At 38.9% G+C, this 14,854-nt stretch overlaps 1 protein-coding gene across 3 annotated transcripts in view; it reads right to left on the bottom strand.

Annotated features, from left to right (window-relative positions):
• LOC134224755 (fatty acyl-CoA reductase wat-like) overlaps positions 1 to 14,854 on the bottom strand; it is a 212,264-nt gene that overhangs the window by 100,695 nt on the left and 96,715 nt on the right. Inside the window, exon 1 of one of the 3 annotated variants that reach the window (XM_062704312.1) lies at positions 721 to 884. The exons of the other annotated variants lie outside the window; for them this stretch is intronic. The gene's annotated coding sequence lies outside the window, so the exon portion shown is untranslated. Of the gene's footprint in view, positions 1 to 720; positions 885 to 14,854 lie in introns of those variants that run through there. 3 annotated transcript variants of the gene reach the window in all.

Below are 14,854 nucleotides of genomic sequence, written 5' to 3'. Positions count from 1 at the left end.
GTTCCGATTGGCATCGGACCACGTGAAATGATCATAAATAAATAAGTTATTGCTACGATTCTTCACTTCAGCGTAGGCTAATGATGGAATAGGGCCAGACACCTGGACGACTGCTACTGGATCCATTTCGTCTGCGAAACGACATTTACTAACGTTGTCAATTTCTTTGTTTTACATGAAATAGACACCGGGGAGCCCGATTTTGGGAATAGAACAGGTTTTGTTGCTGGACAAGGTTTGTTCGCATGTGGTTGCGACTGTGAGGGAAATGTTTAGTTCGATGTATTTTGTGCCGTTGTTACGGATGATTTCTGTATCGCACGTTCGATGGCATTTCGCGATATACCCTCCTGAAATTGCATAATTTTTGCTCAGTTGGATCTAATTTACATAACCATATAACATTTGGTTTCTGAAACTTGTTTCACATGCTGTAAATCAGACCAGTTTCCACCGAGGAAGAGCCTCCGCTTATCCGGTATGTTGGTTGCTGGGCTGTCGGGGCTTGACTCGATGATCGACTGCATTCGCATGAACATAAACAAACAGACAATATTGTTCAGTACGAAATCAGAAAACGGATGACATGCCACCTTTTTGTCGCCACTGTGGAACCGTTTTTTGTTCCGGCGTCTTTCTCTCGCGATTTTGATTTTTCTCCAAACCTAAATAGTTCATTATTGAACTTTTTATTAGTGATTGACGACACAATAAACTTACCTAAAGTAAACAATGCAATGCTCCAAAACTAAACCAAAATTTTCAAACATGTCATATTCCATGTTGGCACGAGGTCGATGTTGTAAACTGATCCACTTATGAAGTTCACGCTTGGTAAGATCGAGACATAAACTAACCGCCGACGACCACGAGTTTATGACCTTCAACAGAAAGCCAACTCATTAACGGTGGCTATCATCGGGCTCGGACGTACTCATCTCATTTCGCCACATACCATTGCGGAGAAGATGCTCGAAAATTGGGCTCTAACAGTGGATGTGGCGACGTCTGCAACTACGAAAAATTTGTTGCCATAGCTTTCTGCAAATTGACCGTCGACGTCTTCGGTTGATCGTCCGTCGTGCTGTCGGTTGATGTGCGAAACGTTACCAAACGAATGTTTCCTCTTCACCTTAACCCACAAATGATGACAAAACGTGTGGGCTGTTGGTTCGGTATTTACAAATATAGCATTACGGTGGAGCATGCCGCACTATAGGATTTCGGGCGGTCATTAATCGAAAATGTCATGTCTTCCGAATTATTTTAAAATATTTTCTCTCCATTGTCAATACTCTAATTAAGAGAAATTCTGAATTTGAAGTCTCTAGGTGCACTAGTTCCAAAGATATAAGGTGGCAAAGTCAGAAATGGGTAAAAAAGTTAGCAAATTTTCAGAAAAAATATTTTATTTTCAACTATTTATTGAAATATTTTTTAAATGTTTTTTCTTCAATGTTAATACATCATTACAAAGGTTTTTGTATAAGCTTTTAAATGGTGTGCAAAAACTAATGGTTACACTGTGAAAAAATTGAAAAAATGCGGAAGCAATATTTTTTCCAAAAACGACGCTATTTTCAACTTTGATAGTGAAGAACTTTTTTTTCCTCAGGAATCCCCGGGTTCTTTTATGATACACATCAAGGACAAAGCTTCGACTAAAATGTCCCGAAAGAATTTCTTGCCAGTATTTGCAATTAACAGAGTTAAGTCACTCTGATTTTTTTTTCATTTGTTTTTTTACCGTGTTTTGCCTCTCTCGTACTCCAAGGTTAATGCTCATTCCAAAAACGAATGTTTGATAGAAGGCCCGGAGACCCCTAGTGGTATATATCAACTAACTCAGCGCGAAGAATTGAGGTGATGTCTGTATGTGTGTGCATGCGCGTCTGTATGTATGTGCGCAAAAGAACGCAATCGCCATTTAGACACTTATTTGTGTCCGATTTTCTCGCAACAAGTTTCATTCGACGGGAAATCTAGTCCCATCGTTTCCTATTGAAAATGGGTCAGACTGAACTATGCGCTCAAAGGGTATGGTCAAAATACATTTATTGGTAATAACTTCGACTTTATTTATAACCATTTGAGCTCATTTAATTAACTTTTCAAAGGAGTAAATGAATAAAACCCCCAATGCAATGCAGCACAACGGTAACGGAAGGATTTAACAGTTCGCTCATATATTTCCTGTCAAATTTTACCGTTTCCGTCGCCATTCCGCTGAAATGCGTTTGGGGCTTGAGTGGTTTGAGTCATTCTCTAAACCTAATTTTCTGAGCTATTCATTAGCTACTGATGGAGAACTAAATATGAGATTTCATAATATGTAAATATTTATAAATCTCCTGGAATCAATAATTCCCGACATGTTTATTGCAAAAGTAAAGACGAACAATATCTTAGTTAGAACGGAGCGTATGAAATTCCTGCTAGTGTTCATGAATGTCTGGCTAATGGTAGGGAAATATTTATTCACTCATCTACACTTTGAGGTTCACTGGCTGAACAACCAGCGGAAAGTCAATATAAACAGTTGAAGAAATTTAGAACTCATAATGCAAGAAAATGATCAAGAGAGGCAAATGTTGACATTTTCCTTCGTGCCTTACATGAATCAGAACCATTTTAAGCTCGATTTGGATAACGAGGAGACGTTGGAAAAAAATTTTTCACTTAGTTATTCTTATGCCATGCGTAATTTTGTAATATTTGAAGATTTTCAAAAGTTCTTTATCTTCTAATACTTTAGATGAATTTATCTCATCTTCCATCGTTGATGGAATTGAAGAAAATATCATTGAAGACTTAAACCTTGACACAGAAAAAGAATGATGCTGTATATAACTTGTAGAAATCATGAAAACAAATCAAAAGTAATTCAAATAGTGTTGTTATTTAAATTAAAAGACTTTTGCTTTTCGGAAGAATGGAGCATTCTTACATTCCACAATGAATGTCCACATTTTTGAGAATATATTAATCTCATTTTTGAATAACTTGTACACGTAAAAATGTCATGGGATTGCGATTTCTAATTTGCTAATACCCTTTTTCAAAAGTTATTTTCAATTCTGATTATTTGATTAACATTTAATGCTTTATGATCCTTCAGATCCTAGTACTTTGTCAAACAAATTGTTCTAAATACAAATTGTGAGGCATGAGAGTGAGAACAAAAATATCACGGAATGTCATGAAATTAATGTCATTTAACATGATCGCCGCCATAATGTCCATAAATTGCTGAACTTAGTTTTTGTACAGCCCCTTCCTTCTCCTTAAGAAAACGCACGAAATTTCAACTTCCCAAATAGGTTTGCTTTGTCACGTTAATCGAACCTATGAAAAAATAATTACGTAATTCATAGACGATCCCCAAAGGGGGGTTGAAATTGTATATTCATGCTATTTCGACCATACACAGCTAAAACTAAGTGGAAAATCACTTTAAAAGTCCAATTTTATTTTTGACCGCTCGCTTGTATGGGGATCCCCCATAGTGGCCCAAAGCTCATGCAAACGACCGAAACGATACATACATTCATTTTTTGACACTGACCCTGAACTGGGTATGGTGGTGGCGCTGGCAGACTGCCGCCATCATCGTCCAGCATCGGCGCCAGCGAAAAATGTTGTCGCACGAAATTCACAGAGCGGTAATAAATGTTAAACCCATTACAGCGTATACGAGCTGTTCTGTTTGGTTTGAGTATTGATATCGGTACTTAGCTGATCATATAAACCAGCCCGAAGATTTAAATTTCCGCAAAGTGCCCAATAGAATAAGAACGGAACGATTAACGTCAATTTGAGACTGAGAGCCTCAAAGCACTTTCCAGAACTGACAAATATTGAATTAATCCACATCATCATCAGCTTTGTTTTTTCGAGTGCAGCACAAAATATTTGCCTCCATCATCGCGGAAGCCTAATGACGGGGTGGGCCAAGAGGATCGCTCCAATTTCCCACCCGATGTCGTTAATTTATTGCAGACTCATGAGTTCATCAATTAGAAAATGACGAATAACGTCTTGTGGTTGGGATGTGGACACAAAACAAAAGATGAAACCAAAGCAAACAATTTTATTAAATTTGTTTTATCCCGCACTAATGTACTCAAGAGGTTTGATGGTGACCGGCCGGTGTTTTTTTTAATTCAAGAAGATGGATGATAGTTATTTATTAGTTTAGTCACGGTTTGTTTTTCGGAAGTTCAATGAAGCAGGAGATTCCGCATCACGCAGAGATTCAAATTCCATAGCTATTGAGCATGTGCATAAACGTAATGACTGTAATGACTTATGGTTGGTTGGATAAGGGTTTAAGTTATCTGGGCGTCCTATCGAAACAATGGATTGTAAATCTTAGGAACATGAAAATAGCAAAAAAACGGAATACACAGGAACCACATTCATAATTCTCCTATTTTTCCCATTTAGTTCGTTTGATTATAATCCGAATAAAATTCAAACTTAATGCGGTCCATTCCACCGACGAAGATCCTTCATTGACGTCACGCCAAATGACAACATTTTTTGATTCCTCTTCCGCAATCTGAAGGCAATCGCCATTTTGCTAATTTTAATGCAAATGAGTTATATGGGCGATGCTCTTATGATGCAAAATGGAAATCTGCTTCAGTGCTTACCTCATTTTGCCAAAAATGCTAAGGCGAAATGATGCAGCCCCATTCCCGCTTCCTGGTGGACCCATTTTGGCATCCCTGGCTCTCGGATGAAGAAAAGGTCAGAGATTCAGGTTTGCGAAAGCAACTGAGAATAATGAACCCGTTCAACGAGTTTTTTTTTGCAAGAACATGGCAATTTATTTATTAACGAATGGCGTGTTCGATTGCCGAATTTATGTTAGCCGTTCTTTCTTTTTCCGTGACCGGGAATAATCTGCATTTCGGGGATTTTTCCACAAGTTAACTTTCGAAGTTTGCTGCCAGGTACCTGAAACACTGGGCGAAATGTACGTAAAGGCATGACTTGAGAGCTTAGCACATAGGTTACCGATTAATCTTAAAAAGCAGGTTTTTGCATAAATATACACATCACACGGAAAAATTGATACATAATTGTTCCCAAAGGTTTTGAAATCTGAAACTAATTAAACTTTTTTTCCCCTCAAAGGTCAAAATTTGATTTGAATTTTTGTATCAACCATAAAGATCATTAAGAAAGTTCACTAAATGAAAATTTAGTACTTTATTAACCCATCTGGCCGATCAGACTTCATGGTCAAACAAGACATACGGTTGAACAGGCCATAAGTTCGAAAATGTCGTATTAAAAATTTATTTTTGCTTTGTTAAAGTGATTTTTCTTTGAATTTAGAGTTCACCGCTAATAGATTTTGTTCGAAAATGTCATTTTCGAGAGTCCCTCCAAAAACTCCTCCAGGAATTCCTCCGGAAGATCCTCCAGGAATTCCTCCAGGAATTCCTCCGGAAGTTCCTCCATAAATTCGTTCGGAAGTTCCTCCAGAATGGAGGAGGAACCAGGAGAAATTTTTGAAAGGACTTCCGGAGGGATTTCTGGAGAAATGGAGTAATTCTGAAGGAACTTCCAGCGAAATTCCTGGAAGCACTTTTGGAGGAATTTCTGGTGGAACTTTCGGAGGAATTTCTGAATAAACTTCCGAAACTCCGGTGGTTCCGGAGGAATTTCTGGAAGAACTTTCGAAGAAATGCCTTGGTGGTCTTGGTTATTCCGGTGGAATCCCTGGAGGCACTTCCGAAGGAATTTTTGAAGGGACCGTTGGAGGAATTTCTTGATTGACTTTCCTTCAGGAACTTCTCAAACAAATCCTTCAGAAGTTCATCCAGGAATTCCTCCAGAAGTCCCTCTAAAAATTCCTCCAGGAATTTCTCCTGAAGTGTCTCCAGAAAATCCTCCAGGAGTTTCTTCCAGAAATTTTTCTCCCGGAGGAATTCTTGGAGGAACTTCCGGAGGAATTTCTGGAGGAACTTTCGGAGCAATTCCTGGAGGAACTTCCGGAGCAATTCCTGGAGGAACTTCCGGAGAAATTCCTGGAGGATCTTCCGGAGGAATTCCTGGAGGATCTTCCGGGAGGATTTTTTGGAGGAATTCCTGGAGAAATTTTGGAGGTACTCTCGGATCAATTCTTGGAGGGACTTCTGGAGAAATTTCTGACGGAACTTCTGGAGATATTTCTGGAGGAGTTTTCTGGAGGAAATTTTGGAGGAATTCTTGGAGGGACTTCTGGAGAAATTTCTGACGGAACTTCTGGAGATATTTTTGGAGGGGCTTCCTGGAGATTTCCCTGAGAAATTTTTGAAAGGACTTCCGGAGGGATTTCTGGAGGAATGGAGGAATTCTGAAGGAACTTCCAGCGAAATTCCTGGAAGCACTTTTGGAGGAATTTCTGGTGGAACTTTCGGAGGAATTTCTGAATAAACTTCCGAAACTCCGGTGGTTCCGGAGGAATTTCTGGAAGAACTTTCGAAGAAATGCCTTGGTGGTCTTGGTTATTCCGGTGGAATCCCTGAAGGCACTTCCGAAGGAATTTTTGAAGGGACCGTTGGAGGAATTCCTTGATAGACTTTCGGTGGAATTTATGTAGGGAATCTCTGGAGGGACATCGAAGGAACTTACGGAGGAACTTTCGAACGATTTCCTGGAGGAACTTCCAGAGACATTCTAGGAAGAAATTTCAAAGAAACTCTTGGAGGAATTTCTAGATGAATTCTTGGGAAAAATATGAAGGAATATGGCTACCGCTTCTGCCTCATACGCAGGAGGTCGTGGGTTCAACCCCAGGCCCGTTCCATTCTCCTACTTTGTATCTTTCCATATATTTCTCATGTTCTAGCAACCGCTAGAATTAGAAATGGGATCACATTGGCAACCCGTTAACCAAGACGAACCTCTGCCATAAAACATAACCCCCAAATTCCAATAAAATTCCGCAGGAACTCGTGGCGAGTGCAGAGGTGTTCTCGGCTTGCAGTGGGCGATTGACTGCATCATCAATTCCTTCCCATCCCCGATGACCGTGAGGACGTGGCCAGCGCCGTTATCGACCTTCCAAAATACTAGAGCTCTCGGACTGTGCACATTGAGGTTGGAGTGCAAATCCCATGCTTCCATCCATTGGTTCCCTGTGCAATTGCGATTGTTCTGGTCGATCACGGAGTAGCAACTACGAAATGCACGGTCATCATGCTCATGCTCATGCTCAATTCTTGGGAAAAATATGAAGGAATGCCTGAAATATTGCTCTAATGCATTCCTGGAAGAATTCGTAATGGAATGCATACAATAATTCAAGGAGGAATACCTGGAAGAATTGTTAATGTCGGATCGTTGTCGAGGAACAAGAAGGCGGGGTGCACAGCGGGCAAGATCGATCGATCAGGTGGAGGATGATTTGCGGACCCTCCGCAGACTGCGTGGTTGGCGAAGTGCAGCCATGGACCGAGCTGAATGGAGAAGACTTTAATGTATCGCACAGGCCACTCCGGCCTTAGTCTGGTAAATAAGTAAATAACCTGGAAGAATTATATGGAATATGGCAGGATTCCCAAAGAAATTTCTGAAAGAACTTACGAAGAAATTCCGTATGCTTTTTTTGGAAGAACTACTTAAATAGTCAATTAGGAAATTCTCGAGAAAATTGCAAATGAATTATCGAAGGCCCATAATATTTTCGTTTAAAACAAATTATCGTGGGATTACTGGAAGAAATTCTAAGGGAATTCAAATATAATGCAAATGTAGACAAATATAATAGGGAATATTTTGTTTTTCTGTAAAACGTATTGCGATGCGCATTCTTTATCGCATGTCAAGTTGAAAACCGGAGTGGGGGACTATCGAAGTTGGATTTTACTCGCAATCCGCACGGAAATTATTTTCGAATTTCCCACGAAAACTACTTTCAATCTTCGAGAATTCTTTGGAGCAGAAGCTCTTTGAAATAACTAAAGAAACTTGTTTGGAATTTGGCAGAAAATTCGTCGGATTTACATGAGAAATTCTATAAAAAAAATATGTTTCACATTTGTACCGAAAAATGTTCGGAATGTCCACGGAACGCTCCTGTTGAGTTTCTGTTGAGTATTTTTCGAAATTAACACAGAAAATTCTTCATAATCGTAGAATAGTGCGGCTGGTAGAATGGGTGTTTAACGTTGGCTTGCTTAGTCTAGAATGATTAGAACGGCTAGCTTAGCATGTCGTTAAAACAGAAAGTTCTTCAGAATATCCGTGGGAAAGGAGAAGTTTTCAAAGAGAAATGATTTTTATTTTAAATTTCTACGAGAAATTCTTTGTATAATCCTATAGTTACAACAGACGAAATGGCCTTTTTGTCAAACGACCACAGAGTGAAATTTCGTAACGTCTCTATTTTTTAAGTCGGTACTGGCCTTTAATCCTAAAGTCATCTAACCAAATCCTATCAAGTCGAAATTGTTATCAGGTCAAAAATGTAGTTTTGCCGAAAACAACATATCGTCGGAAGGGACATTCTGCCGAACTGGTGATTTGGCCGAAAAATTGTTGGACCGAATATCTATTTTTTATATTTTCTATAATTTGACCGAAAATGTCGTTTGGTAGGAATGGTCATTTGACAGAAGGAACCATTTGGCCCAAGAATACATTTTTTTCTCCAAATAACCTATTCGGCTAAACGATTTTTTGGCAAAATTATCATTTTAGCAGAACGACACTTTTCGGCAAAAATGCCATTTGGCCGAAATGGTTGTTTTGCAGAAAGGACATTTTTGAGCAAAATGGCTCTTCCTGTCAAATGACCATTCTTATCAAATTGCATTTTTGGTTAAATGATCTATTCGGTTAATTAACTACCAGTTCAGCCCAATGTTTTTTTCGGCTGTATGCCGCTTCTTCCAAATTATTTTTTCGGTCAAACCTGATAACAGTTAAAAATAAACGGGTCAGATCGGCTCGGCTAGTCTCTAGAGTCTAGAGTCCTCGGATATTCCTGAGAATTTTCTGTTTTTACTTTTTCGACTTTTTGTTGAAAATCAGAAAATAATTTCCAAATGATATATTCCAAAAAAAAAATATTCTGCAAAAACTTTTAAAAAATGTTGGGGAAGTTGATCAGATTTTCCGGCAAAATTCAAAAGATTCTTTTGTTTTTGGTAATATCCAAAATGACAAATGTAGCCGAACGACACTTTCGACCGACCGTCCATTTCGGCCAAATGGCGCGTTCTGCCAAACGACCATTTCGACCAAAAGCCATACTCGGCCAACCGATTTTTTCAGCTAAATAAACTGTTTTATGTTATGGTCTATTCGGTCAAACGAGATATTCGACCAAACAACTTTCAGCCTTGTGATCTTCGGCCAAATGGCTTTCTGCCGAACAATCCTTTTACGTTCGAAAATTCATTGCCAACGAAAAATTCTTTGGTTTTCAACTTGAGTTCCTTCGCAGTTTCCAAATGAATTTTTTCTTAGTTATTACGGAGCGTCTTTCGAAATTTTAACACGAAATTGTATGGAATTTTCAAGAAAATCATTGGTATCTTATTTTTCTTTTGTCTGTCATTGAGCTCGAACCTAGTTGATCCATCTCGCTTCATAGGTATGTAAACAAAAAAATCTTTTGAGTTTCAACGTGATATTATAGGATTCTACGGAAATTCCACTGAAGCTTATGAATTTCCTTCTTCAAAATAAGAATCGGCGTGGAAAATTATAGATCAGTGGTGTGGAAAATTTTAAACGGTGGCGAGCCGATGCAAAAATGTCGGCGGCGGCGCACACCTCTAACTACAGCCTTAACATTTTCAGCCGTATGATCTGTTCGGCCATATGACTTTTTCATCATCATTACCATCATCATATTCGACCAAGTTATATTAACGGCCAAGCACAAGGGACAAAACAAGCACAAGGCAGTCGGGACTACCGAACCGAACTTTCTGTTTATCTGTCAAACTAATCAATGCGTTTTTTAGCGTATCTTTAGGCGGATCCAGCGCACAACTTCCGAAGTTAGGTGTGTTGCCTGTATCTGGAGAAAAATCCAACTTCGTTATAAAAAGCGTTCTAACTTTGTTCCGGATAGACAATATCCTCGCAGAATATAGAGCAATGAAGAGTTTAGAGGTAGAAAATAATACATCATAATAAATTCACTTATAGATGCCAATCATACCTATTGATCCTGTCAGATGGAACGACACTCGTTAAAGTTGCCCACTAAATAAAAGGTAAAAGGTCAATCATCTTTGTGTTTCCTAAAGAAACCAATAATAATGAACCAGTTGATCAACTTTTTGTTCGAATAAGGCTTTTAGGAGATAAATAACACGACGTGCTTATGACAAGCATTCATCCATATCCGAAATTCTGGAAAAATTCCACTCACCGATGATATTTTCACAACCCACAATTTAGCAGCCTAACAAACTTGATTTCGTGCTGCAGAAACGCATAAAACACGATAGCTGCAGAAATCACAAAGTTGAGATCTTCGAAAGATCAAGCGAGATGACATAATCAATAAGAATCAGCTAGAATGAAGTTACTTCCTCGAGCAGGATGATGAGCACTGCAGAATAACACAGGGTGACTTTTCCACACACAACAAAACGGATCGAAAACGATCTCTAGAACAACTTAGCATTGAACAGAGTTTGTGGTGGAGCTCCAGGATGCTGTTCGCAACCTTGAGATTATTAATGTTGCAAATGATTCGTGGATTCATGCACAAGTTGCCCAATTAGCACGTAGGTATGCGAATTTTCGTTTACAACGGCGCACTGAGGAGTATTTCAGCCCAAATCCTGGCCAAAAGTCAAAAACAATTTTTTTAGATAATTCAATATTATTTTTCGATATTGAACTGTCAAATAGTAGTACTAATTTGCCAAGTGATTTTTGAAACAATATTGTTTACTTGTAAGCAATGCTGACTGTCAAAACTTCACCATAATTTCAATGCTAGTTTAATCGCAATTGTGCATGAAAAAATGTTCACGTTTTTTTGTGTTTTTCTTGGTTTTTAGTGATTTTGAAGATGAAAATCAATATAGGTATCAATGATGAGGGTATGTAGAACGTTTCCAAGCATGATTCGATCTGAAACCGTTTTCAGGTGATCCATAATCATGATATTATTTGCTAGCTTTTTTCTACCTTTTTTACAATAATATGTTTTACAAAATAAAACTTTTGATTAGGTTCCAACTCCGTCCAAGCAACAAAATTGTCAGCGTTGGAAAGATTGCAGTTTCCTTAATAAGCTCCACAAAAATCTGAAGGGTTATGTACAAGACACGACCGCCCAACGTAAACTACGTAGAACAGTCTGGTGCATTGAGGAATGTAGTCATATTTTAAGATAATTCATTCGATTACTTATGTCACTGGCTTAGAACAAAATTACCATAACTTAAAATATAAAAAAATGTTGGATACCGTAGTCAGGGGTGACGTCCGAGCCCTCACCGACAGTCTGGAGGTCGGATAACAAAATCGTTCAAAAAGGTCACTTATAATTCAGTTTTATTGTTCTCAGCAGTGGCGTAGCCACGGGGGTGGTTTTGGGCATAAAACCCCCCCCCAGAGACAACATTTTTAGAAGATTTTTTTTTCTTCGAAAAAAAAATGTTCAGAAAACCCCCCCCAGATCAATTTTCTGGCTACGCCACTGGTTCTCAGATACATTAAATCTATTCCACAAGCATTCTATGTAGTTGAAACAGTGACCCATTCTAACCCCCATTTGACCCGTTGTATCCCCGACGACGGTACGATAACTTAAAATTTTAACTTTAAAACCCCAAGTGGTAATAATGCTTTTCGCAATTCCAACTGTTGCATTCGACTTAGAGTAAAATTAGTAGGGATTCAGTTTCATTCCAAATTTTTGACCACTATTCTAGTTTATTTGTAGTAATATATAGGTGGATATAGTGGAGTATTTTTATTAAATAATAGGGACACGGCAGGTATTTTCGTCTGTTCGTCATAGTCTCGAAAACCAATAAAAGAGACTCTTTTTTTGTAAAACTCATACGTTTTTGTAAAACTTAAATCGTAAGCTTAGGAGAAACGTTCTGCTATAGTGGAGTTCTAGCAAATGTACGTTGCTTTCGTTGGTTTTAGCCCCTACGACGATGGACGGAAATACCTGCCGTGTCCCTACTATTCTGAAATAAAAATAACTCACTAGCGTAACATGGTTATGGTATTCCAAGCAGCACACGTTGAGCCAATCTTGTTGCAGTAACCATATTGTGAGAGAATTCGGGCATATATAAGTTACTGTGATCGATGTGCAATATGTTTGTTGCTGGGGGTGTATACTGGTGAGTGCGTGTACCACGATTTAGCGATTTTACGACAGACAGAAGAATCTCTGCTCTGGCTACGGACAAACAGGTGCCTCTGTCCAATGGTAGTCAGAGCATCGAGTCATCACTGGTGGAAGAATACGAGCCTTGGACCTTTGGCAGAATCTCCGCCTTCTGTTATTTGGAGTGACCAGGAATAGTTGGCAGAGAAGGGATAGTCGTATTGTTGAGTCCGACAAAGAAGCGCGAGTCGATAAAACCCGGTTGCGCCAACTAGAAATCAACAAATACTAGCCTTACTAGCACTAGTACTATACTAGTTTTGACTCAAATTCCGAACATGACTCATATTCCGAACTTTAGCTTTAGCCCATTTTAACTTTATTCGTGTAATTTTCTCCACAGGAGTTTGAATTCGTTTGTTATCTTGATCCTCAGTGCGGAAAACCAATGACAGTTTTAGTTTTAGGGCGCTAAAACGTCAGTGTTCGGAATATGAGTCATATTCGGGATTTGAGTCAGAACGGTACATAAAACCAAGCCATTCGGTTGAGATGCGCCAGAGTAGTAAACGCTGCGGACGGGAATAGGGTATTTGTGCTATTTTATTACAATCTAACTCCCACTATCTGGCAGTGGCATTATGGATAACATATTCGTGCAACCATATTATTAATATAATTGCAAGAATCTTAGATCCGGGAGCTAGAAAGTAATAGTTCTGTTGTAACCTATAGCCCGTTTCAATAAAGTATGCGTTCCGAAGCTATAGCCGTATACAATAAGCCCCGCATGATTGTACCCACAGAGTATCTGAAGTGCATTCAAACTTCCTGAATTAAAATTGAAATCTTTTGATTTTGGCGCATATTTAATAATAAACATATAATTAACAATTTGCAGTTTATCATAAAATGGCTTACCATTTTCCTAAGTTATCTTTGAATCGAACATGTTTGTTCATTTGCATTGCGATTATCGCATTATGACATTGCATTGCCGTTGCTAACCTTTGCTAACAATCGATCATCCTATCTTTGCACAAATATGCGCTTGTATGTATATCGCCGACTGCGGTCACTGCTCTGGCCCTACTTTTTGTGGCAAACTGGTGCGAAGCACCGCACAAAAAGAAGAGCCCAAAAACCAACTACACTGAACGATGGCCGAATGAGACTCACGTTGCGAACGGGAAAAAGAGGTGCAGCCAAAATGGTCCAATACCCTACTTTAACGTTGATAATCAAATGTTTCAATATAACTGGAAAATTGGTGGAGAGTTTCCGAGTCGATTGATATATAAATCTCAAAAATCCATCGAAAGATGAATGCGCTATTAACGTTCAAAATCTTACATGATTTCGTGACGGTCTCGGATTTGGAAATTTTCATTTGTCACCCTGTATCAGAGTCTTCCCCTTAGACGTAGTTTACGTCAAAAACATTTCACGCATTCTCACGCATTCGTGACTTATTTGTATTTGAATAAAGTGAAGTTTGCTAAAAAAGCTAGGCTAAGAAAGAAATAATTTTGGTTTTGAGCGACGAATCTCACATAAATTATGTTTTGCTACCGAAAAGAGGGAGGCCAAACATTCAGTAAGTAATAATAATGAAACAATGAAGATTAACATAAGAAAGATCATACTCAATGACGGATCCAGAGGTAAGCACCACTCGTCGCAAGCACGCTGTAGTTCTCAAAGACAGCGTGCTTTCGCCAAGTGGTGCTCTTTCAAATAACAATAACTGACGCCGCCAGTTGTCATACTTCACTGCTATGAATGCAAAGAGCATAAAAACCAAAAAATACACTTTGCTGTTTATATTGAATGCATTTACAGACGAGAAAATGATTGACATAGTTTTGGCCACGCTTTTACACTGCGTACTCCTATGTGCGGCGTGTGACGGAACCGATTTCACCGGTTTGTTTCGCTTGTGCGGCGAAAATGGTTAGCTTTCGGAATCTCGTTCGCAAATCGTGATGGCCGCCCTTCCCCCTGAACTTCCCATATATCTAATCGGACGACGACGATGAGGTGACTTGACGACAAGGGGCATTGTTACAACCGGCGGTAGTCTGTACGAATGCTAAACAACTGATGAATGAAGTGCCAAGAGTGTATCCATCAGTTTAACAAACTGGCCGTACGTCTCGGCTTAAATGGGCTACAATTAACACCTCCCGGGACGAATCAGGAAGAGATTTGAGGGTAAGAACCTCTTATTACCATTCAAGTTTTATAACGTTTAGCGTTGTCTGAATCTTAATAGACGCATTTTTCAGCCCAAAAAGAGTGAACGGGCTCGAAGATCATATTTTGACCTTTGAATATATTATTTGTTTCTAAGTTACACATTATAATTACTTCACTTTTTTTTGCAAAGTTCGCCGATTTTCCATAGCACAGTTGTCTTTTTTTGTCCAATGTTTAGCTGTCAATATTTTTAGGAAATCTTTACAATAAGGTCGGAACAAATATGAATGGATAACAAAGGGGGTGGTAAAAAAAAATGAATAAATGGATTAATTCAAT

Source organism: Armigeres subalbatus, chromosome 3, assembly GCF_024139115.2.
Source record: "Armigeres subalbatus isolate Guangzhou_Male chromosome 3, GZ_Asu_2, whole genome shotgun sequence".
NCBI lineage: Eukaryota > Metazoa > Arthropoda > Insecta > Diptera > Culicidae > Armigeres > Armigeres subalbatus.
The sequence above is the reverse complement of the archived record's forward strand: the minus strand, read 5'-3'. Positions and strand labels throughout refer to the sequence as shown.